Genomic DNA, 25986 nt, shown 5'->3' on the forward strand with positions numbered 1-25986 from the left:
AGGAAACGTTCCCTTTTAAGATACTTTTTACAGATGTTTCATGTGTAAATGGTGACTTGAAAATATTTTTTAAGTTGGGCTTGTGACCTTTAAAAAAACCTTTTATGATATAGTAAAATGTGTGAAAGATGTGAGATTTTATTTTATTTTTTATTTCATTATTATGCCTTTAGAAATATGTTCATGAACATCAACTTTAATTGTCCTAGAAAATGTATTGGATGTCTCAGAGGATTAATTTGATCAGTTCTTACACCTTAATGGAACAGGTCAGGGTACTGAACCTTTAACAAAGACATCCTTTCTCCAGAATGTTCAATAAACATCAAAGTTACAGGGTTAATAAAAAAGACAAAGAAGAAGAGAGAGAGAGCATTTTAAACAGGCTGATCACATGGCTTTTCTCTTCTCAGATGCTGAATATTTACTTTCCGGACACTAATGATGTCATTTCATTAGTTTGTCATAGAACCTTCCAGCTCAAACTACTGTATATCTGAATTTCCAAAGTAAAATCAAGAACCCCACCTGTGAATATTTATTAAAACTATAAAACACATTTCTTGCCATTTATGTAAATCATAAAGAAGCAAACAAAGCATGCAAACGATATATTTTTTCCATTGCAGGTCATATATAAACAGGGCTCAACAAATCAGTGTATCTACTTGCCCGTGGCAAGTAGATTTCAGCTGGTCGCCCTGTTCACCGGCGGCATGCACATGCACAATGCGGGTCTGACGCATGCGCGGTGCAGGACTGGTGAGTGGATTTCGCCGCCGTTTGTCATCCCATGTATATAAATATATACATATTTATACATATATATGTATTCCAAATATATGTAGGGCTCTTCTATGCAACCAGAACGAATACTACACATGAGGTACCAGATTCCCCACTAAGCACAGCAAAAGATACTCAAATGAAATCCTCTCTTTGTATCTTCCTCTATAGCAATAACTTATCTGAATGCTGCCACTATTCAGAATGAGAGAAAGTGAACTGTAATTTACAATGGTCAGTGTCTGTGGTCTGCCTGATATGCATCTGTAGGTGACACAATTTTGATAGTAATCGTCTGGATTCTTGTGGATTTTGCAATTTATATGCAAGTAGCATGAGAGAGATATAGACCTGTTGAAAATCAGAGGGTTTTTAGGTGACAGTTTTCTCTCTTTCACTTTAGAAAAGTAATAAGGACCATTAGAGACACCTAGCTGTGAGTGGAAGGCAAGAGAGAGATGGAGATTTAGATATCAGTCCCACACAACAAGTATGTGGACTTCTGTTTGGTAACTCCAAATCTATTCTAACAAATAGATTTAGATTTTTTGACAGTGGAAGCTACATTTTATAGATGAGCTGCTGTATATTTGGGTCTAGTATTCTGCTTACTCTGGATTATAGTGGTTTATATTTGGAAACTAAAGTGCTTCAATCATTTTAGCAAAATACCACCAAACAGAGAGCAAAGTGTACCACAAACAACAGTCCTTGTAATTAGGAGACTTTACAGTCACAACTTGAAAACGCTGTTGTTGCCAAAGAAGCTAAGAAACCAGCTTGCATATCCCTCTGGAGTTGGTACTAGTTCCGCTCCATAAGTTTGTCAGGAGAAAATGCTGTGCCAGGGTTGCAGCTGGCATCCCTCTGAGGAGACTGAATGTGTCACCTCAGCAGCGCACCCAGACAGTCTTGGCTGATAGCCCAGAATACTGAGTTTGCAAATTTGGATTTCCCAGTTGGGAATTCATTGCTGCCAATGGTGTGGCAAATATTTCTTGTAATGTTATCGTCCTGTAGGGTTTACAGCACAGACATGTAAATATAAATATGGAGCTAAATGCTACTTGAAGCTTTAAGTGAAAAAGCATGGTGTTAATGCATGTGTGGAATGAAGAAATCTCTGCCCTACATGAGTAGCATTTGGATATTAGCTTGGAGGTGCCCAAGGTACAGTAAATATATCCATAACATCCTGTTTTTGAATTTCTGAGTTCCTTTGGGATTTCCATACCCACCATACTTAAAGATTTCACATGGCAGCCAGCAAAGCTCTTTGTGGCCTAGAAGGGCTGAATGTAGTTCTCTGTTGCTCAATAGCTCAATAGACCACTCACTTGCCTTCCCCACCGGTCAGTGGCTGCACATACTGCTACTAGACAGTTCTAATGTTATGGTTTCAGTAAAACAATTCCTGGGAAAAATTCCCATCAGAATGATGAGAGAATATAGAATTCTTTCAAGCATTCATATAGGAGTTTCAAAAAACTCATTCACATTTTGGAAAGTGTGAGAGTGTGAATTACAGATTCAGGAAAAGGGTCCGACAGCACCTATAAAAAAGAGCAATGAGCAATGAAAAATGTAATTAACTACGAAACATGGCTTTTGGAGAATTCTTCATTCTCAGCTTCAAACAGGAGATTACAGTGCTCTGCTTAACTGTGTTTTTCCTCTTCTGAATATGTTAGTGGCCTCTGAAATGCACCCTAGCATGTCTTGCTATTGAAGGTAAAGTCGGACTGCTATAAAGCATTGCCTGCTGCTGAAACTATTGGACCAAGCTATGCACAGCGTCAGAAGATTTTCCGTTATTAAGGCAGCAGGATCTCATTGCTTTTACTGTAAAATCTTCTTCCCAGAGACTCATGCACACAAACACACACGCTACTGAAACTGATAATTCTGTCACTTGACCCTTTGAACTGTTGAGTGACCAGACATGGGTAATTTAGATTAGTACATCACACACACACACACACACACACACATTTTCTGAGACCTATTATAATTTGTTTCTATTGGCTGATCATTAATGTTTTGTTCAGCAAGGGCTCAAATATCTCTACAAACCAAGAGTAATACCCTATGGGATATAGTTAAGAACTGGCACCATTCAATTTTGGTTGGATTTAAGTCGCCAAATGAAAATTGTTTACATGTGTAAGAAAGAGGGGACTGTTTATATTACCTTAATGTGTATGTACTTTATATGTTATCATCTGATTGTTTTAAAGATAACAAAGCAAGCAGAATGTACACCTAACTGATTCATTCTACAGAAGATCTGTGAGGGCTGTTAAGGATGTTCCCCATGAGGAGAAGCGCAGAGAATTTTGAGAGGTTCATTAGCCTCAAAACTCCTTATTTCTCCCCACTGTTTGTTGGATAATTAGTGGGTCAAACTACTTGTGTAACTGAGAACTTATTTCCCCTTTGGAGAGGGACGTTTGCCTACATCCTAGATTTTTGTCTCCTACCCACATGGCTATGCTTTAGATCAACAGAAGGACAGAGTAAGAGGAAAACTAAAAAAAGAGTTGCAAATTTCATTACGTCATGGCTAAGTCTACACTGGCATGATTTTCCGGAAATGCTTTTAACGGAAAAGTTTTCCATTAAAAGCATTTTCAGAAAAGCGCATCTAGATTGGCAGGACGCTTTTCTGGAAAAGCACTTTTTCCGGAAAAGCGTCCGTGGCCAATCTAGATGCGCTTTTCCGCAAAAAAGCCCCGATCACCATTTTCGTGATCGGGGCTTTTTTGCGGAAAACACTACTGTGCTGTCTACACTGGTCCTTTTCCGGAACAGTTTTCCGGAAAAAGACTTTTGCCCGAATGGGAGCAGCATAGTTTTTCTGGAAAAGCACTGATGATTTTACATTAGATCGTCAGTGCTTTTCCGGAAATTCAAGCAGCCAGTGTAGACAGCTGGCAAGTTTTTCTGGAAAAGCGGCTGATTTTTCTGGAATAACTTGCCAGTGTAGACACAGCCCATAAGTATTGCCCCATGACTGATTGATAGCACACTCAAGAGCGTGGAGTTTACTGTCGTAAATTTATTTGTGATACCTGTGACATAGGGTAATCAGAATTCCAAAGCTCAGAACCTAAGAAATGTAAGAACTCAAGAATACCAGCATAAACTGAGTTTATTAAGAACCATAGGAAAAGTACCATTAAAAAAAACCAAACACAATCCAAACTAAGATCACTTTCTGGCTCCTGCAGTCAGAGGGTATGTCTACACTACAAAGTTAGTTCGAACTAACGGACGTTAGTTCGAACTAACTTTAATAGGTGCTACACTAGCGCTCCGCTAGTTCGAATTTGAATCGAACTAGCGGAGCGCTTAGTTCGAACTAGGAAAACCTCATTTTACGAGGACTAACGCCTAGTTCGAACTAGCTAGTTCGAACTAAGGGCTGTGTAGCCCTTTAGTTCGAACTAGTGGGAGGCTAGCCCTCCCCAGGTTTCCCTGGTGGCCACTCTGGCCAACACCAGGGAAACTCTATGCCCCCCTCCCGGCCCCGGACCCCTTAAAGGGGCACGGGCTGGCTACGGTGCCCGTGCCAGGTGCAAGCCTGCCAGCACCCAGCTAGCAGACCCTGCACCTGGCACAGCACAGAGCCACCCACCCGATGCCCCCCAGCCCACCCCCTCTTGCCGGGACCAGGCTGGCGGCTCCCGGGAGCTTGCCCTGGACCGCAAGAGGCGGGCACCTTCCTGGGCTAGTGCGGACATCGTGGACCTCGTCCACGATCTCCGCACTAGGCACAGGAAAGTGGCCGTCTAGGGCAGGAGAGCTGCCAGCCTGGCCACCCAGGACCAGGTGTGCATGAAAATCAAGGGGGTCCACTGAGACCCCCGACACTGAGCCCTGAGCTTACAATGGCCGTACTGGATCAGACCAAAGGTCCATCTAGCCCAGTAGCCTGTCTGCCGACAGAGGCCAACCCTAGGGACCCTGGAGGGGATGGACCGAAGACAATGACAAGCCATTTGTCTCGTGCCATCCCTCTCCAGCCTTCCACAAACTTTGGGCAGGGACACCACTCCTACCCTCTGGCTAATAGGACTCCATGGACCCAACCTCCATGACTTGATCTCACTTCCCTTTAAACTCTGTTCTAGTTGTAGCCTTCACAGCCTCCTGCAGCAAGGAGTTCCACAGGTTAACTATTTGCTTTGTCAAGAAGAACAACTTTCTCTTACTAGTTTCAAGCCTGCTACCCATTCCTTTCCTTTGGTGTCCTCTAGTCCTTCTTTATGGGAACTCAGGAAGAACTTTTCTGAATGCACCCTCTCCACCCAACCCCTGCTTTTAGAGACCTCTATCCTGTCCCCCCTCCGTCTCCTCTTTTCTAAGCTGAACAGTCCCAGTCTCTGTAGCCTCTCTTCATCTGGGACCTGTTCCCAACCCCTGATCATGTTAGTTGCCCTCCCCTCTCCCAGCCTTTCTCTTCCCCTCTCCCACCTCCTTTTCCCAGTCTCCCCCAGTTTTTTTTCAATAAAGACAGAGTCAATGTTGGAAGAAACGTTATCTTTATTTTGTACATCAATAAGAAAGGGGGCTAAGGAAGGGTAAGTGGAAGGAGGTGAGGGAGGAATGGGGTATGAGCCCCCGATGGGGAGGACTGGGCTGGCTCTGCGGGCTTCTGGGGGTGGAAGCTCTCCTGCAGCCCCCCAATTACTCCCTCTCCCCAGATGGCAGCCTGCGGCAAGTGCAGCTGGGCTGATGGCCGAGTGGTGTGATGTGCCCAGTGTGGGCACTCAGGGCACTCCAAGCCAGAACTTCTTTGCAAGCGGGGCACCCCTTAGAACTGTGTGTCCGGGGTGGGGGTCGGGACCCTTTAAGCGCAGCCCTCGGCTAGCCTGAGACAGCATCTCCATGCTCTAAGTCCTCCTTTTATGCCCTGCCGGCACTGCTTCCGGCCATCCTTAAGCCCTGTTCAGAGTCCACTCAATGTGGACTTGCTAGTTCGAACTAGCAAAACGCTAGTTCGAACTAGTTTTTAGTTCTAGACGCGTTAGTTCGAACTAGCTTAGTTCGAATTAACTAATTCGAACTAAGTTAGTTCGAACTAACTTTGTAGTGTAGACATACCCAGACTTAGCCACTCTTTCCTTCATCAGAACCTTCTGTCTGGATTGACTAGTCTCTGGTAACTCTCATTTTATAGCTGGGAGAGTTTACCCAGGCCACCCTACTCTTTACCATCTCATAGTGCTGCTAGACAACTTTACAAGACTTTTGGATGTTTTGGTTGATAACAAGTCAGGTTCCCCAAAATAAGGGGCCCTAAAACCTCAGAGTCCAGGTCGGGGAGAATTCCCCTGATGCAGAAACCATGGAGACAGCCACAAGGTTGTCTCCTAAGGATCCCTTCTCAAATTCCAGCATAGGAGGTGGACAAGGGTAGAAACTCAGGGAAAGAAAAGACTTGGGCTATAGAATACTGGGCTATGGAGATTCCAGGAAGCACTGAAGTCCAAAGTGCAGACTGGAGTAGCTACCAAAACAGACAACGCACCAGAGGCTAAGTTACATTGTAGGGAAAAGGGGCCCTCCAAAGTCTGAACAGCTCTGGTTGAGTTTTCAGCTACCTTCCCACCCTCTGCCTGGGCTACGATATAAAAGGGCAGCACATAGTCATACAGCTAATTTACAATTGTCAATGTGATGGATATTTAAATCACATACTTTATTTTTTGCAATTTACTTTTATAGTCATCACTTTGACAGCCTCTCTTGGGGTATGTCTACACTACCCCGCTAGTTCGAACTAGCGGGGTAATGTAGGCATACCGCACTTGCAAATGAAGCCCGGGATTTGAATTTCCCGGGCTTCATTTGCATAAGGGGGGAGCTGCCATTTTTAAAACCCCGCTGGTTCGAACCCCGGGGCTCGAACTAGGTAGTTCGGACTAGGCTTCCTATTCCGAACTACCGGTACACCAGTGGGGTTTTAAAAATGGCGGCTCCCCGCTTATGCAAATGAAGCCCGGGAAATTCAAATCCCGGGCTTCATTTGCAAGTGCGGTATGCCTACATTACCCTCCTAGTTCGAACTAGGAGGGTAGTGTAGACATACCCCTGTTGCTCAGACACTTCTGGGTTTCTTGTGTAGCCATGATTTTTTTATAGTGTTTGTTCACTCCGGTCCAAATCCTGCTTAGCATACTCATCTGGCTGCATGGGTTTCATGAGTGAGGAAACAATATGGTTTTATTTTAACATTTATTTAATATGATTCTTCTTTTGATCAAATTACAGTTGGAAAATCTTGACCCAGAAATGAATATCTGATGAACTATTCCTTTCATCATAGGAGAGAGTTCAATAATGTCTTCTACAATAGGTAAGAAAGTATGAGTCCAGGGCTACATTTGCTAATTTCCAATGGAGCTGCCATTGGGCTGCACTAGTGTATATCTACACTGCATCTGGGAGCAAGTCTCTCAGCTTGGGTCCATAGACTTGTGCCGACGGTGCACAAAAAATAGCAGTTTAGTCACTGTAGCTTGGGCCAGAGCTTGGTTTCTCAAGGCAGCCTACCTCCAGCCCACCTTCTACCACCAACACAACTCTGTGAACCAGGTCCTCAAGGTTTGCTCTCAGACACATGTGCTACCAAGCAGTAAGATACAGGCACTCCCCAAGTTACAAACATCCAACTTACAAGTATCTACACAATAAAACAAAAGCTTACCTGCAGCCTCAGGGGATCAGGCAAAAAAAAAAAAAAAAACCCCACAGGCAGTGGCAAGCAGCACAACTGCTGGCTGGAGGACTCCAGAGAAGCAGGGTGCGGTTGCATAGCCAGTGGCTGGAGAGTAGTGGCGCTATGAAGGGAAAACTGCCACTTCTCTCCAGCCACCCCTTGCTCTTCTAGAGTCTTGCAGTCCACACTCACCGGGGAGGCGGGGAGTGGCGGGCTGCAGCCAGTGAATGTGGCTGGTTGCAGGAGCTGGTGCAGAGCCTGTGGGGAGGAGTGGCAGTGGTCAGGGGATGCCCAAAAGTCCCCATCAGAATTTCCACCTACCTCATAGACTCATAGACTTTAAGGTCAGAAGGGACCATTTTGATCATCTAGTCTGACCCCCTGCACAGTGCAGGCCACAAAATCTCACCCACCCCTCCTAGAATAATCCTCTCACCTACATCTCACCTATACCTCTTCCCCTACCTATTGCCAAGTGCCAGCATTCCCAGTTAAATACCCCCCCACCCACTTCTACTATTTTCATTACAAATATACAGTATTTTAGCTACAGTATGGGTTAAATAGGTTTTTTGTGGGCTAGCCTGAGAACCAAACTATTGTTTCTATGGGAAAACTCATTCCAAGTTCCAAACAACTAACTTACAAATAAACTTTTGGACACAACCCATTCATAAGTGGAGGACTTCCTGTATTCAGAAATCTTTTCTGCAAAAGACATTTTACCAAATAAAAGACTTGATCATGAAGTTAGTGGTAAAACTCTCATTATTTCAGTGGTTGTAGGATCAATCATAGAAACAATAATAATCCCAAAACATAAAAATGGAAAATGCTTCTAGGAAGAAACATTTAATTCTAAGTGAATTTACTAAAGAACTTTGGTTCATAACTTTTCTAGCATAGAAAACCATTAACTAAGAAAGATTCCAAAATCGAAGAGTTCTACTTTAAGGTGGAGGTGGGGGGAGGAACACTTAGCAGTTCAAAGATTTCAGAGAAGATAGAGCGTTCCAGTGTCAAACTGCTGAAGTTCAGTATTTATAGGAAATTCACATGCTTTTAATTACTCTAAACTCAGTTCCCAAGTAAAATGTACCATCTGGAAGATATTAGCGTCATTTACAACTTGTTAACCTCCCTATTTCACTGCAAAATCTCTCTTCTTGCCAACTTTCCACTGTTGTCCACAAAATGAAATGCAGTCTAATTTTTATTGATTGTCTTAAAGCTATTGCTACATCTAGGAAGACAAAAATTTATGAAACTGATGAAATGTTCTATAATTGTCTTTGTGATTGGATAAAGCTGAAAGGTGATGGGAGGAAGGGAAGTAAATATTGTTGGTAGGAGATACCTCATATTACTATAGGCTTCTGAATGTAAAATATTAATTACCAAAATTCACAAATTAGCTCAGACAATTAAAAAAAAATTTAAAAATCCCCAAGTATTGGCTTTATGACCTCCCAAGAGACATCTATCAATCAGAATGCTTTTCATTACTAAAGTGCCTCCATCCAAATATTTCAAATTATTAATGAGTCAAAGTTCACAATTCTGCTGTGGACTAAAGTGGGTAATTGTTGTTCTCATTTTCCAAATGAAGATACTGAGGTAGAAAAAGATGTCTTGCTAAAGGCCTTATAGGAAGTCCAGGCACAACCAGGAACAGAACTCAGATTTCTGGACTTCTTTTGCTTCACTTTAACTACTACAGCACCTTTTTGGGGGTCTTGATCTAACTCTCATTGATATCAGTGGAAAGACTCCTGCCAGCTTCAGTGGGAAAGGGCTTAATCCTGAGACACTGATTTGCAATAAGTGTGACAGAAATCTGGAGACATTTTAAGTCCTAGAATAACTGTGAGTCGGGCTATATTAGGTCATGTACTAGTACAATTGCTAAAAATAGGTTAATTAGTGCAATTTTCTGTAATGGAGCTAAGACAGGTATATATATATATATATATATATATATATATATATATATATATAAACACTAACTCCATCAATAATTTATTTCGATGTGCTTGACTGAATTAATCATTTGCAATTGTATTAGTATGGTTGAAATATAATGCAGAATTAATTTAAAAAGTCCTTTTAATTGATACATTATGAAACAACCAGGATTGCTGCCTTGAAATCTAAAAAATATGGAGTCAAGTTCCTATTAAAATGAGATCAGAATCCTTGTGATCTTTTTTTTTTCTGTAAAAATAAAAAGGAGACTTTTAATATGATTGCAACCTCATATCACTCAATTTAGGAGTTTTGAACTGCTGTTTAATTTGTAATGATCCTATTGGGATCTGTGTAGTGGATTAAACATAACCTTCAGAACTCTGCTCATAAAAGTATTAGGTAGATGTTAATTTTTCACTGAAAATGTGAAAGTTCAGAACATAAAATCACTTTCAAGCTTTGGAAAATCTAAAATCTTTATCCGTTGAGGGCAGTCAACATCCACATTCAGTGAGACCAAAAGGAGGAAGGAAATTGTGATCATACCGATCAGCTGTAGAGTACAAGTTATTACAATTTTCTTCCATGGCAACCATGTATTGAAGCTTGGTAAATGAAGTAAAGTGATGGCTATTTATACCTATCTTTTAATTTATAAGCTATGGTAAAGAGAATGGATGTGTGGTTCAACAAAATCCATGCTTACTCTGTGTTGTCCACTTTGGTCACCTTCTGCATAACACTTCCCTCTCGGTAGATGCTTACACATTGGGGAATCTGCTGTGGGATTGGGGCTTTAGTAAAGGGTATGTTATGTAAGTCTGATATGCTGTGTTCTTTTCATATACATGATTTCCATGAATGTTCTTTCACTGCCATGTGTACAGTAGCACAGTATGAGAGTATGTGTACGTAAGTGCAGATTTTTTGAAGTATTTATATTATTCAAGAAACAGCATGTAGCCAAAGTGTGTATTGTAATGCACACTCACAAGGAAAGTGAATTAATGTAGTGCATGCAACTTTAAATTTGACATTTCTTGACTTCGAATCATGGAAATGTTCTAGAGTTCATATGCAATTTTCTAAGGGTATGTCTACACTACAAAGTTAATTCAAACTAACAGCCGTTAGTTTGAATTAACTTTGATAGGCGCTACACATACAAACCGCTAGTTCGAACTTAATTCGAACTAGCGGAGCGCTTAATTCAAACTAGGTAAACCTCATTCTACGCGGACTAACGCCTAGTTCGAATTAAGCAGTTCGAATTAAGGGGTGTGTAGCCACTTAATTTGAACTAGTGGGAGGCTAGCCCTCCTCAGCTTTCCCGGGTGACCACTCTGGGCACCACCAGGGAAACTCGTCTGCCCCCCTCCTGGCCCCGGACCCCTTAAAGGGGCACGGGCTGGCTACGGTGCCAGTGCCAGGTGCAAGCCTGCCAGCACCCAGCCAGCAGACCCTGCACCTGGCATGGCACGAACCAGCTACACGGTGCCATCCAGCCCTCCGCCTCTTCCCGGGACCAAGCTGGCAGCTCCCAGGAGCCTGCCCGCGTCCGCAAGAGGCGGGCGCCCGCCTGGTCTAGTGCGGAGATCGTGGACCTCATCTACAACCTGCGCACTAGGCACAGGAAAGTGGCCGTCTAGGGCAGGATAGCTGCCAGCCTGGCCACCCGGGAGCAGGTTTGCATGAAAATCAAGGTGGTCCACTGAGACCCCCGACCCTGAGCCCTGAGCTTAGAATGTCCGTACTGGATCAGACCAAAGGTCCATCTACCTCAGTAGCCTGTCTGCCGACAGTGGCCAACACTAGGGACCCTGGAGGGGATGGACCGAAACAATGACCAAGCCATTTGTCTCGTGCCATCCATCTCCAGCCTTCCACAAACAGAGGCCAGGGACACCATTTCTACCCCCTGGCTAATAGCACTCCATGGACCCAACCTCCATGACTTTATCTAACTTCTCATTAAACTCTGTTCTAGTTCTATCCTTCACAGCCTCCTGCAGCAAGGAGTTCCACAGGTTGACTCTTTGCTTTGTGAAGAACAACTTTCTGTTACTAGTTTGAAGCCTGCTACCCATTCATTTCATTTGGTGTCCTCTAGTCCTTCTATTATGGGAACTAATGAAGAACTTTTCTTTATGCACCCTCTCCACACCACTCATGCTTTTATAGACCTCTATCATATCCCTCCTCAGTCTCCTCTTTTCTAAGCTGAAAAGTCCCAGTCTCTTTAGCCTCTCTTCATATGGGACCTGTTCCAAACCCCTGTTCATTTTAGTTGCTCTCCCCTCTCCCAACCTCTCTTTTCCCCTCTCCCACCTCCTTTTCCCAGTTTCCCTGAGTTTTGTTCAATAAAGAGAGTTTCTATTTTTGAACACACGTGTCCTTTATTTTGTACATCAGGAAGGGGGGCTAGGGAGGGGTAAGTGGAAGGAGGTGAGGGAGGAATGAGGTACGAGCCCCCGATGGGGAGGACTGGGGTGGCTCTGTGGGCTTCTCGGGGTGGAAGCTCTCCTGAAGCCCCTTGATTGACCCCCCCCCCTCCGGATGGCAGCCTGTGGTAAGTGCAGCCGGGCTGATGGCCGAGTGCTGTGATGTGCCCAGTGTGGGCACTCAGGGCACTCCAAGCCAGGACTGCTTTGCAAGCGGGGAACCCCTGAGAACTGTCTGTCCGGGGTGGGAGTCAGGTCCCTTTAAGCACAGCCCTCTGCTAGCCTGAGACAGCAGCTCCAAGCTCTAAGTCCAAACCTGATGTCCTGTCGGCACTGCTTCCGGCCATCCTTAACCTCAGTTCAGGGTCCACTCAATGTGGACATGCTAGTTCGAATTAGTAAAATGCTAATTCGAACTAGTTTTTAGGTCTAGATGCACTAATTCGAATTAGCTTAGTTCGAATTAACTAATTCGAATTAAGTTAGTTCGAATTAGTGCTGTAGTGTAGACATAGCCTAAGCTATTTTTTAAATGGAATATCTTAAAATATTATACAAGTGGAGCTTCACTTTTGAGGACTTTGAAGCTTTACTGGCTTGAATAATGTTATAGTATGTGTATAATGCATTATAGAGAATTCTTGAGTAAGCACCACAGAAACACCCATTGTCATGCAGCAGAGATCTGAAGCAGCCTCTCTCTAGCTAAGGAGCTACACAGCTCTCCTTAATTGCTTCACATCACACAAATTTTGTAGAGGGAGAATCTCTGAGCATCTTACATAATCCTATAGCTGCTTTGCGCCAAGCCAGGCAAACAGAACTGAATGACGGGGTCTTGAGGAATGTTTGCCTCAGTCCGCATTAGTTATATAATAGTGTAACCATTTAATTGGTTAACCAATAAGCATGAATGTATTGGTTACTGTGACAGTTACATACAGACGTCTAGCTTCACTCCTGGGAAGCCAGCTGCCACCCCCTGCTTCTGGCTCTATACTGGAACCATAGCATGGGACAGCATTCGGCTCCCAGGGAACAAGGCTGCAGGTGGGAACTGGCTTAAAAGTGGACTTACAGGGTGCACCGGCTCTCGGAGAGCCAGCTGCCACTCACGCTGCCGGCTCTGCCGTATAAAGCTTATACTGGCGCACACTGGCTACTGAGTCTACTCCCAAGGAGCCAGCTACACTGTGGGCTCTGAAGTATAAGCTTTATACTGTACTGCAGATCCCACAACATATAACCATGCAAACACTGAGATTTTCAGCAGTTAGACGGTTACCTAATTAACCGCTTTTTGACATCCCTAGTCTACATGCACTTTCAGCATATTTTCCCTATACCATTAGGTTACTAATGTACAGTCTTTCTGATACATGCACTTTACCAGCATAACAGCAACATCAACTAAAAACTTACCAGGCAAAATATACTATATTATATGCATACCAAACAACTCTCATGGAGTCACAGCTCAGTCAAATAAAAACCGTATTTCACTAGAGCAGTGAAAGGCACCTTTACCTTCTTGAGGGCTATTTCCATGCCAAATTTCAGCTCTCTACCCACAGCAAGCTTGGCTGAAGAATTGTTTGAAAAAATGTCACAAGTAGTTGTATTTTTGTTAAAATGGGAGGTACAGGTTTTTATTCGGTCTCCTTATACTTAAGAACCACTTTTGCTAAGACTTTCCAAAGAAATTCACCCTTAGGCAGAGGCTAAGGCTGAAAAAATTAGCCTCAAAGATGAACATTTTAAAGTAACTAAAATCAGGGGGTTAGAATGGAAACTGTTGTGCAAACTTAACTATAGTTATTGCTACCGGCTCTGCTATAATATTGCTTTGTGTAATTTCAACTTACAGTAATGAAACTTCTAAGTGTAAAAAGGTGTGTTTATAGCTTTTATTTTGGGTTTGTGTACATCTGTGCAACTAGTCAAACAAATATGCTTCTAGAGAATACAAACTCTGTAAGTTTCAGTCCATTCATGACATATACATGGGGAAATACCATAATATCCTCTATGTCACTTTCTTATAAAATAAACTAAGCCCTAACAATTATGGAAAGCAGATCACTATTTGCTGTAAGCCTCATTTAATGCAGAATTACAATATGTTGTTTTTATAGTGGAGTTCAGAATAAAGTTGTACCATGTCAAAGCACCCATATATAAAAGTTTATGCTGTTAAGCAACTTTAGTACCATTTTATTGTGTCATATATCTGAAAAGTAAATATAACTCGAGTATGTATTTATATTATGATAAAATATCCCATAGATGTTTAAAACTGCTGAGCCCAAAGTTAGTTATTTGTGTCATGTATCCTAGAGAATGTCACTGTTTTTATTGGTTTTGTGACCTTATGTTTTACATGGGCCTTGAGAAATAACTATGTGCTCAGAACTGAGGGAAACAGTGGCCAATAAACATTCCCAGTAGCCTAAAAGCAGGAACAGCTTGTTAGCTGAGGTCAGCCATATGACCCGGAGCATAGTGACAGTGTATTGTTAGGGCTGGAGCATGGGGTAATTCAACTTAGCAACAAAAAAAAACAAACAAAAAAAAAAAAATCCGACCCCAATGATCTACCTCTCATTAAAAAAAAAGTCTTTTTTAATGGCATGTGATAATAGGTAACAGAAAGGAAAATGAATAGAACAGGCCCCTGTGTAAATTCATGGATTTCAGTGGAGACAGAAGAAATGGATTTGGCCTAAACGATTTTAAAATAAAATTGAAAAATAAAATTCCTGCCTAGCTTCACAAGTATAAACTAAAGCATATACTGTGCTACTAAGTGTTCATTTATGAAAACAAACTTGGATGTACACACACAAAAGGAGATGCCTGAACTGACATCTAGTCATTTTTCTGAGATTTGGATCAGGATCAGACCGCATAAATGTTTTCCAGATCAAATCCTTTGATGCCCATAGAAAGGATGTATTCCTCAGATGTCATTTTGCAAGTGAAAAAGAGCTTATTACTGCATGGAAACAATGGGGGGGAGAAAAGGGGGGGTTATTCATCTAAGCTGTTGGAGACTTGTGTTTCTGAACTCCCCCCAAACTAAGCTTTGCCCTCTCCAGTTTCCTGACAATGTGACACTAGCCAGAATTACATTGCCCTGGAATTCCCTTGATCTTGTAATCAATGCAGTAGAGAATCCATGATCAGCATTAATTTACTCACAAATAAGTGTCAAGTTTTGGTAGGGAAGGAAGTAATTGTTCTCTCAGCCACACACTCTCTCATCCTTTCCCTGGCATGATGCACACATGTGGATCTAGAAATGTACAGTGCTATGTAAGAGCTTTTGTGGAATCTAAGGGTGTGTCTAGACTACATGGCTCCATCGACAGAGCCATGTAAATTAGTGTATTCGGCATAGTCAAAGAAGCGGAGATTTAAATAGTCCCCGCTTCATTAAAATAAACATGGCCACCGCGCTGTGCTGATGATCAGCTGATCAGGCACAGCGCATCAGTCTAGACGCAGATCTGTCAACTGAGGAAGCCTTTACCGACCGATCCTGTAAACCTTGTTTCACGAGGCATAAGGGATCGGTCGGCAAAGGCTTCCCTAGCCGACAGATCCGTGTCTAGACTACCAGATCAGCTGATCGTCGGCACAGTGTGGCGGCCATGTTTATTTTAATGAAGCGGGGATTATTTAAATCCCCACTTCCTTGACTATGCCAAATACACTAATTTACATGGCTCCGTTGACGGAGCCATGTAGTCTAGATACACCCTAAAGCTATGTCTACACTACAGAGTTTTTTCTGAAAACCAGCCATTTTTCTGAAAAAACTTCACTTATGTCCACATTGCAATCATGTTCTTTTGAAAAAAGTTGAAAGAACAAAGGGGGTTTTACAACATTGGTAAACCTCTTTCTATGAGGAAGAAGCCTTTTTCCGAAAGAGCTCTTTTGGAAAAAGGCATGTGTGGATGGGGAAGAGGAGTTCTTTAGAAAGAAGAGGGAAGAGAAAAAAATCACAGGTGCCCTGGTGGCCACTCTGTCCATAGTAATCCCAACTTAAATGTGAGATAGCGCCCATTCAGTGTGGACGCTATCTTTCAAAAAAGCTAACCGCTTTTTCGATGTGCTTTGGTAATGTGGACTCTCCTGTCCTGAAGTTTTTTTGCTGCAGGATGCTACCATGCAACAAACCTTGGTGCCAACTCTGCCCACATATATACACCAGCAACACCATCACAGGTCTCCTGGACATCTACTAATGTAATATACGCCATCATGTGCCAACAATGCCCCTCTGCTATATACATCGGCCAAACTGGAAAGTCCCTACGTAAAAGAATCAATGGACACAAATCAGATATTAGGAATGGCAACATACAAAAACCTGTAGAGGAACACTTCAATCTCCCTGGACACACAATTGCAGATCTATAGGTAGCCATCCTGCAGCAAAAAAACTTCAGGACCAGACTTCAAAGAAACTGCTGAGCTACAGTTCCTCTTCAAGTTTGACACAATCAACTCAGGATTAAACAAAGACTGTGAATGGCTAGCTAACTACAAAAGCAGCTTCTCCTCTCTTGGTATTCACACCTCCAGATCAGCTACTAGAAGTGGGCCTCATCCTCCCTGATTGGATCCACCTTGTCATCTCTAGCCTGATTCTGGCCTGCATATTTATATCTGCCTCTGGCAATTTCCACTACATGCATCTGACGAAGTGGGTCTTTGCCCATGAAAGCTTATGCTCCAACACTTCGGTTAGTCTATAAGGTGCCACAGGACTCCTCGTCGCTTTTGCAGATTCAGACTAACACGGCTACCCCTCTGATATATAATAAATGGGTTCTTGAGAAGCAATAAATCATTATCATCAACATACCTATATTTGGCTGGATCATTACAATTAAATGGATAAAATGGATATGATTAATTCTGTCTCAATTATAGCTATAATCAGGGGCAATGTTCCCTGTAAGCTGAGTGCTTGTGCGGCCACCCAGGAGAAATTCAAAAGCCACCCAGCTAATTACCAGAGCACCTACCATGCCCATAGCTGGCAGCATGTGTTTTTACTGGTGGTGCCCATGCCTTGTTGCATATATCAATATTTATTCTGCATATGGATAGAAAAAAATACAGAGAACACTGATCAGAGGTTTAGTCTGAAATTATACCTTCATAGACTGGCTATTAATTATGAATATTACTATTGAACTAGCATCTTTGGACACCAAACAATGAGCAGAGCCCCATCACATTAAGTAGCACTGCATCCCTCTTCCTCTGCACTTACAATAACAACATACTAACTGAAGCAGACACAAATAACATTTAATAGGAAAGATGTCGTTACATACCATGGGCCATATTGTCCATGAAAGTGCACATGGGGAAAGGGCTGAGGTACGTCCCCTACTTCTGCTGTACTTAGCACAAAGAGGACTGTAGTCTACCCTTCCTACACCTTATGAGTGCAAATTGACCAAATTAGTGTAAGCAGGCTGGGGTGGATGTGGGACAATGCCCTCACTTCTTATGTTGCTCACTGGACTTGTACAGCTACAAAAAGGGAATCTTTCATGATAGTGTATCCTGCAGAGTCCTCCTGTGATGTAATCCTTCCTGAGGTCCTTGGTAGGATGGGTGAAAATCAGTACCACTCCAGTGCAGGGCAGATTTTGATTTACAATTCTAAAATGATCATTACTCATCTAGTGGTTGAAATTAAATGTAGTTATTTAATAGTGTGTATTAATCAAAGGGCTTGTGAAAAACAATCCTGCCTCCTCTTTCCCCTCCCCACTTCCAGTGACAGTCATCATGAAAATGTTTTTTCGGGAAACAAGTATAAAATGAGCAAGTATTGGCTTACTGCTGTGTCTAGAATATCCCAAATCAATGGCTACAGTAACCAAGCTCAACATTTTCATTTCAAATGACGTATGTTGATCTCTTGCTCAGCATAAACCATTTGATAACTAGAAAGATGACAAGCATTGTTTTATTTAGTTCAGAAACAACAAACTGACTTTTCTGATGCTGAAACATTTTTCCCCTTTCATGTACAACTCTTTTGAATGTGAAGAACTCATCTGTTTAATGCCATATAGCCTAGGTGTTACTGTGTATTTCCCTTTAACATTTTACAATGTAACATAACCTCAATTTGTGACATTGTAAAAATTTCCAAGACACAAGATCCTGTTTTTTATTACAGGTCTGAAATGCTAATAGCCCACCTCCCCAGGCACATTCAGAAAACCCCTTTAACAAATTAAATGTATACCATCTTCATTAGCTTCAACCCTAATTTAGTCTCCTGGGTATTATAACATCCTATGGGCTTTTCTTTCTTTCTTGCTTGCTTTCTTGCTTTCTTTCTCCAATTTGTGCAATTATGAATGTAGTAAAAGAATGAGAAACTTGTACAGGCTAATAGTTCTAATACAACTGAGGCAAAATCCTGGCTGATTTACAGCAAAAACACACTGGAACAAATACAGTCTTGGTGTAATTCAATTTTGGCATATCTGGCATATTGCACTGCATATATCTCCTTTTTAAGTCAGATGCCATGAAATATCTTTCCCCTTCCTCTGTATGGTTGCCATATGTTTAATTTTGGAACCATAGCAACATCTCAATGAAACACTAAGAAATATTTAATCCCAAAGCATCACCTCTACTGCATAGTATGAAACAGATGAAAAGTGTTTCCACTAGAAAATGGTAAAATAAATAAATAAATAATTTTTTTTTTTTAAAAAAGCAAAGGAAGGGGATGGTAATTATGCAGGATTTCCCCCCTTTCCTCCTTTAGCCATTGGAAGACCCTCTAATGCAAGCAACATGGGGCCTTATTGGACGAGAGGCATCAGAGCATGCATTCTTTGTGGCATTATACTGGCGGAGAGTCATGCTATTTCCATCACATTTCCTGTTAACAGTACTGCTGCTCAGAGCAGTGGTGACTTCCTACTGTTAGCTGCTGCTGCTTCTCTCAGAGTGAGTTTGTGTGCAGCCACAGATTGGGAGTCAATAGCCATGGCACTCCTAATGATCCATGCTGGCCAGGGAAGAGAAAGGTGGGGAGCTGTCTTTCTGCACGGATGCCACTTAAGTCTTCCATGTGTTAGAGTTCTATGCTGCCTTCACATTAATAAAAACCAGTGCTAGCAGGGAGAGAGGTACAAAGAACAGTCAGTACCTATGTAAAATGCAGTTTTGTGCTGTGCCTTGTTTTAATTGAAGATTGCAGTGGTGGTAGAGGGGCAAGTGCTATATTTTTCTGACCTGCACTTAGCACAGTGGGGTTCTGACTTGGCAATATGCTGTATGCTACGTAATACTGTAGTATATAAATATTTACAATAATAATAACAGGAGGCAGTGTTGACTAGAGGATAGAGCACTATACTGGAATTTAGGAAACCTGGGTGGTATTCTCAACTCTGCCACTGGCCCGCTGTGTGACCTTAGAAAAGTCAGTTTACTTTTCCATGCCTCAGTTTCTTCATATATAAACTGGGGATAAGAATACTTCCTTTGTAAAGTGGGTTAGAGCACTACTGATGAAAAGTATCATATTAGAGCTAGATACTAACAGTGAAATAATAAACACATTTTTTTTTAGAATTGAAAGCACTAATTATAAATATTTTAGATACAGCAACATAAGCATGGCCATGCTGAGTCAGATCAAAAGTCTGACCAGCTTAGTATCCTTTTGCCTATCAGTGTCCAAAGGCAGGTGTTTCAGACGGAATGTACATAACGGATAATCATCAAGGGTATGTCTACACTACAAAGTTAATTCGCACTAACAGACGTTAGTTCGAATTAACTTTGATAGGTGCTACACTAGCGCTCCGCTAGTTCAAACTTAATTCGAACTAGCGGAGCGCTTAATTCGAACTAGGTAAACCTCATTTTACGAGGACTAACGCCTAGTTCGAATTAGCTAGTTCGAATTAAGGGCTGTGTAGCCACTGAATTCGAACTAGTGGGAGGCTAGCCCTCCCCAGCTTTCCCTGGTGGCCACTCTGGGCACCACCAGGGAAACTCGTCTGCCCCCCTCCCGGCCCCGGACCCCTTAAAGGGGCACGGGCTGGCTACGGTGCCAGTGCCAGGTGCAAGCCTGCCAGCACCCAGCCAGCAGACCCTGCACCTGGCACGGCTCGAGCCAGCCACCCGCTGCCACCCAGCCCTCTGCCTCTTCCCGGGACCAGGCTGGCGGCTCCCGGGAGCCTGCCTGGGTCCGCAAGAGGCGGGCGCCCGCCTGGTCTAGTGCAGAGATCGTGGACCTCATCCATGATCTCCACACTAGGCACAGGAAAGTGGCCATCTAGGGCAGGATAGCCGCCAGCCTGGCCACCCGGAAGCAGGTGTGCATGAAAATCAAGGTGGTCCACTGAGACCCCCGACCCTGAGCCCTGAGCTTAGAATGTCCGTACTGGATCAGACCAAAGGTCCATCTAGCCCAGTAGCCTGTCTGCCGACAGTGGCCAACACTAGGGATCCTGGAGGGGATGGACCAAAACAATGACCAAGCCATTTTTGTCTCGTGCCATCCATCTCCAGCCTTCCACAAACAGAGGCCAGGGACACCATTTCTACCCCCTGGCTAATAGCACTCCATGGACCCAACCTCCATGACTTTATCTAACTTCTCATTAAACTCTGTTCTAGTTCTATCCTTCACAGCCTCCTGCAGCAAGGAGTTCCACAGGTTGACTCTTTGCTTTGTGAAGAACAACTTTCTGTTATTAGTTTGAAGCCTGCTACCCATTCATTTCATTTGGTGTCCTCTAGTCCTTCTATTATGGGAACTAATGAAGAACTTTTCTTTATGCACCCTCTCCACACCACTCATGCTTTTATAGACCTCTATCATATCCCCCCTCAGTCTCCTCTTTTCTAAGCTGAAAAGTCCCAGTCTCTTTAGCCTCTCTTCATATGGGACCTGTTCCAAACCCCTGATCATTTTAGTTGCCCTCCCCTCTCCCAACCTCTCTCTTCCCCTCTTCCACCTCCTTTTCCCAGTCTCCCCGAGTTTTGTTCAATAAAGAGAGTTTCTATTTTTGAACATACGTGTCCTTTATTTTGTACATCAGGAAGGGGGACTAGGGAGGGGTAAGTGGAAGGAGGTGAGGGAGGAATGGGGTACGCGCCCCCAAAGGGGAGGACTGGGGTGGCTCTGTGGGCTTCTCGGGGTGGAAGCTCTCCTGAAGCCCCTTGATTGACTCCCCTCCCCCGGATGGCAGCCTGCGGCAATTGCAGCCGGGCTGATGGCTGAGTGCTGTGATGTGCCGAGTGTGGGCACTCAGGGCACTCCAAGCCAGGACTGCTTTGCAAGCGGGGCACCCCTGAGAACTTTCTGTCTAGGGTGGGGTTCAGGTCCCTTTAAGCACAGCCCTCGGCTAGCCTGAGGCAGCAGCTCCCAAGTCTTTTTAGTTCTCCTTTAAACATTCTAACTTTGCATGTAGGTAATTAATAATGAGAAGAAAGGAGTCTGAAACATTATACCCTTCCTGTGAGACTCTCACTTAAAATGTTCTTTGCAACACCAAGTATTGTGTCATTCTGGCAGTGACATCAAACCTCATTGTAATAACCAGTATTACCACATCTCCTCTCATAACATGTAATTGGTTGAGGACATAGTCTTATCTAGATGTGCAGGGATTTAAATTCCCATTAGTGTTAATAAGAGTTCTGTATATAAATCCCTAGGCATTTGAAAGAGGCTACTGTGCATCCCTTAATTCCCATGGATGGAGACTAGTTATATTGAAGAGTATTCAGGTTGTTTGGTTTTGTTTTGCTTGGGGACTGATTCTTTCTGGTGTAACTCATGGTGGGTATGAGGTCTTACACTAGTAGGTCTGAGTTGCCATCCGCATGAACAATGAAATGCCTCAAGACAATTAGTATAGGGGACTCTACTGTCACTCTCAGCAATATTAAGACTAAGTTCGGCTATTAAAGCTGAGCTGAGTTATAGCCCAATGGGTTAGCCACACTCGTTTTATTCACAAGCTCCATGAACCAACCACGTGTATGCACTCAAAAGACTTCTTTGAAGCGAGGAACTTCCTGCACCTGAGGCCAGGTCTGAGAGTGAAACATGGGCACATCTGTCTGTCTAACCGCATAGGGGATGATGAGTGACTAGTAAGCAGACAGGAATAGGAACTACAGAGATGAGACAACCCTCAATAATCTTTCAGAGGGGTAGCCTTGTTAGACTGTAACTTCAAAAACAAGAAGTTGTCTTGTGGCACATTAGAGACTAACCAATATATATAAAATCATGGGCTTTCATGGGTTTCATGGATATATATTTTGGTTAGTCTTTGGGGGTAGGTCTAGACAGCAGCATTATTTCAGAATAACTAACTAACGTTATTCTGAAATAACATAGTGCTCGTCTACGCTATAAGCCTTTATTTCAAAATAATGTTGAGCTGGAGGACTTCTTACTCCGACTCATGGTAACCCTCATTTCACGAGGAGCAAGGGAAGTTGCAGGAAGAGTGTTCTTCCTTTGACTTCCTGCTGTGTAGACAGCACCAAAAGGTGAATTAAGCTATTTCAACTTCAGCTATGCAATTGAAGTAGCTGAAGTTGCACAGCTTAATTCGACTTTAGTCCTGCTGTGTAGACTTACCCTATGGTGCCACAGAGCCACTGGTCTCCATAACCCCTGAAGAATTTACTACTCAATCCCTGACTAGGGATTTGTGCACGGGGGTGCATTTCACCTTTGGAAATCTGGCATTTACACAGTATGGGAATCATACAGTTTTTTAAAAATGAGTTTATTGTAAATATGTCTTATTGCACATGAGCCTTAACCAAGTTTGTGTACAGTATATATTACATACACAACATGGAGATGTCAAAACATTGTGATTTGAATAATGATGCTGTTAATTCTCAGACTTGTCTCCCATACTGATCTTTTCCCTTTCTTCAGTTTATATCACACATTGCAGTTAATGATTTTTCTCACTAGCCTTTTCATGCTTCTGTCACATTATAATAACTTGCCTTTTACTTGGCAAGTGGGAATCAGGATCACTGTCTTTTACATCTCAGGGCAGCACCAGAGGAAGCCAAGGCATTCACAGCACCAGTGCCCTTCTGCATATCATTTTGAATGTGGAGTTCTTTTTGTCTCCTTTTAAACATAGAACATAAAGAGATTTGCTTGCTTCGGTTTAGTACATATCATGTCTCTCAGTGTCCTTAAACCTTAGGGTACGTCTACACTATGGGGTTTTTCTGAAAAAGGTATCCCAGAAAATCTCTGCTGCATCCAGGAAACGTGTTTGCTCTTCCACTTTTTTTTTGTAGAAGTGCAAATGCACTCTTTTGGAAGCCCTGTCTTTCTCATTCCATTAGTAAGAAGGGCTCTTCTGAAAGCGGGGGATTTTCCAAAATTTGGCGCAGTGTAGATGGGCCACATTTTGGAAAAGCCTCTTCTGGAAAAAAAAATCGGAAAAAGCAACACAAAATGCAAAGTGCATTTTGCGTAGCTTTTTCCCCCAAAAAGCTGTAGTGTATGTAGACCTAGCCCTAGAGATGTAAACAAATCTAGCTATAGAATGAGCTTCTTTCTTTGCATACTTCATCCATATTTCTAACTTAAAAAATTTAAAAGCACAGTGATATAAGGTAAATATGAAAAAACAATCCTATAGGCATAGGACCCTGAAAATAGCCAACTATGATTAAAAAAAATAAATAAACCAAAAACCTGTCCACAACAAGGTGCTGATCCTTTGTTCTTTGTGCATACACCCCCATATACTCTCACAAATTTGTATTTGGTAAGCACTGTACAAATTATTACATTTTGGGATTTGTTGCATACATGTTGAATTTTGTTGTTGTTGCATTTCTTTGCATTTTAATCTTAAACGGTTGGTGCTTCATAACATTTTAAACCAAATATACAGCACAAATGCAAACCAGACACATTAATGAAATAGTGTATAAAATGCCAACACAATTCACATTCTCCCCTAATCTTTCATCCAACAAAAACTCATTGCACTTTCAAAATTTGAGATAAAACAGTATTAGATACATATCTTCTCATCAAATACATTACAAACTAGATTATACAGCCCTTACGTTGGTTACATTAATGAGACTATCATAATCTGGCCCTAATAGTTTAGAACTGATCTGGCATATTAGTGAAAAGTGTTACATCAAGCATGGACAGGATCTATGGAACAGCAATTCAGGCAGCATAAACAACAAATGAATAACTGATTATAAGGTTATAAGTATATTTGATGTTATGTAGTATAAAATTCCTTTAGTAGTTGTATGTGAATTAGAAATGCACAATTCTTAGGGTACAGCTATACTGCACAGCTATTTGGGATACAGGAGGTATCCTGAAATAGCTACTTGGCATCTACACAAACTGCCCATTATTTTGAAATATTATTTAAAATAATGGGTGCGCTATTTTGCCATCCTGGTAAATCTCGTTGCACAAGGGATAAGGGATGGTTCAAAATAGTGTGTTATTTTGAAATTTGGCATTGTGTAGATGTACCAAATTTCAAAATAAGCTATTTTAAATAGTTTTGCAATAAGATACACAATTTGCGTATTGCAAATTGCATCTCTTATTTCAAATTTAGGGTGCTGTGTAGATGCACCCTTAAAGTTGAATCACTTAACATAATTTCAGATAAGCCCTTTTATATTCTCTCCAAGTTTCCCAGCATCACCTAAGACAGGTTTCCAGCTTTTGTTAAATTAGTTTTATTTCAGTTAATACTGGCTAAGAACCTGTCACAAATCCTGCAGCTTGTGCATGCTTCAAATACCTTGGAATATTACATTAAGATTTACATATATTTGCTCACACTTTCACCAGTAACTCATATGTTGTCCAAAGTGTTTTTGTAACAAGCAGCAATTCAGTTTCTGCACTAATTGCACTAACCCATCAGAAAAAAAACACAGCAAAAAAAGTAGAAGGGAAAACAGTTATCGGGTACGCCTTGCTATTGTTAAAAGCAAGAGAGCCTCTCACCTAATAATTCAAACATGGCCCTGTTGCCTGACATTTTTAAGGCCTTTTTGATCTCTTCCTTCTGGTTCTCTGTGTATGCCACTGTAGGGTGCAGCACATAGCAAGGTATGGATTAAATACCCAGTTTATTTTGCCAATAGCACTTTTAGTGAGGAAAATGATTGGGTGCTTTTATAAATAGTTACGCCATAGGTGTCCATAGAAAACAACCTTTATCCAGAGCTTTTAAAAGTCTTCAGCTTTTCAAACACAAACCAATCCATAAAACTGCCAAGTTCAAATTTTCAGCTATTATCAATGCAATAACTCTGCAACACTTTATTGAGCTGATTTCCCATTTTAGTCAGCACAAATCAGGAACTGAGATTTACCTAATACAATCTGGTTTTTAAAATTAACATAAATTATCCCCAAAGTAACATCCAGTAATTTTATGGTGTATTTGCTTTTTTATACTTATAAATGGTGAATTTCATGATATGGAGAAGTAGTTCTCAGAAGGAGAAATATGTCTTTCCACAGTGGTTAGTTGTTCTAGTGCAAGGGGGTAAAAAGTCTGAACAATCTGAAGATGAAATCTTACAAAAAACTAAGAACTTCAGCTATAGGCTGCACCTCCCTAAACCGGAACTCTCTAGTCCAGTAACATCTGTGGTCCAGCAGGACCATGGATGTTGCTGAACTAGAGAGTCCCAGGGCAGGAGGGCCAGCAGCTGAGAGCCCCGCAAAAGGCAAGGCTGATGGTAGTGGGGCCAGAGCTCCAGCAGACCAGCGGCAGTAGCAGAGCCGTAGTAGCGGGGTAGGGGCAGCCCATGAGTGCTGGCCCAGCAGTGCTGTTGTGCAATGGCAGCCTGAGCAGGACTGCGTGCCAGTCGGTAGTGGGGAAAGAGACACGGCAGCCTGGCTGTCAGGGGAAGCCTGCCTGGGGAGGTGGCAGGTCAGCAGCCTGATCAGGGCCGCATGCTGGCCTGCAGCAGAGCTGCAGCAGGGGGCCAGGGCTGCGTGCT

The 25986-nt window shown here is 42.4% G+C and overlaps 1 protein-coding gene across 2 annotated transcripts in view; it reads right to left on the reverse strand.

The window, feature by feature from the left end:
• The window catches only part of NRP1 (neuropilin 1), a 171750-nt gene that overhangs the window by 101428 nt on the left and 44336 nt on the right, over nt 1-25986 (reverse strand). The gene's annotated exons all lie outside the window — the stretch shown is intronic.

Source organism: Pelodiscus sinensis, chromosome 2, assembly GCF_049634645.1.
Source record: "Pelodiscus sinensis isolate JC-2024 chromosome 2, ASM4963464v1, whole genome shotgun sequence".
NCBI lineage: Eukaryota > Metazoa > Chordata > Testudines > Trionychidae > Pelodiscus > Pelodiscus sinensis.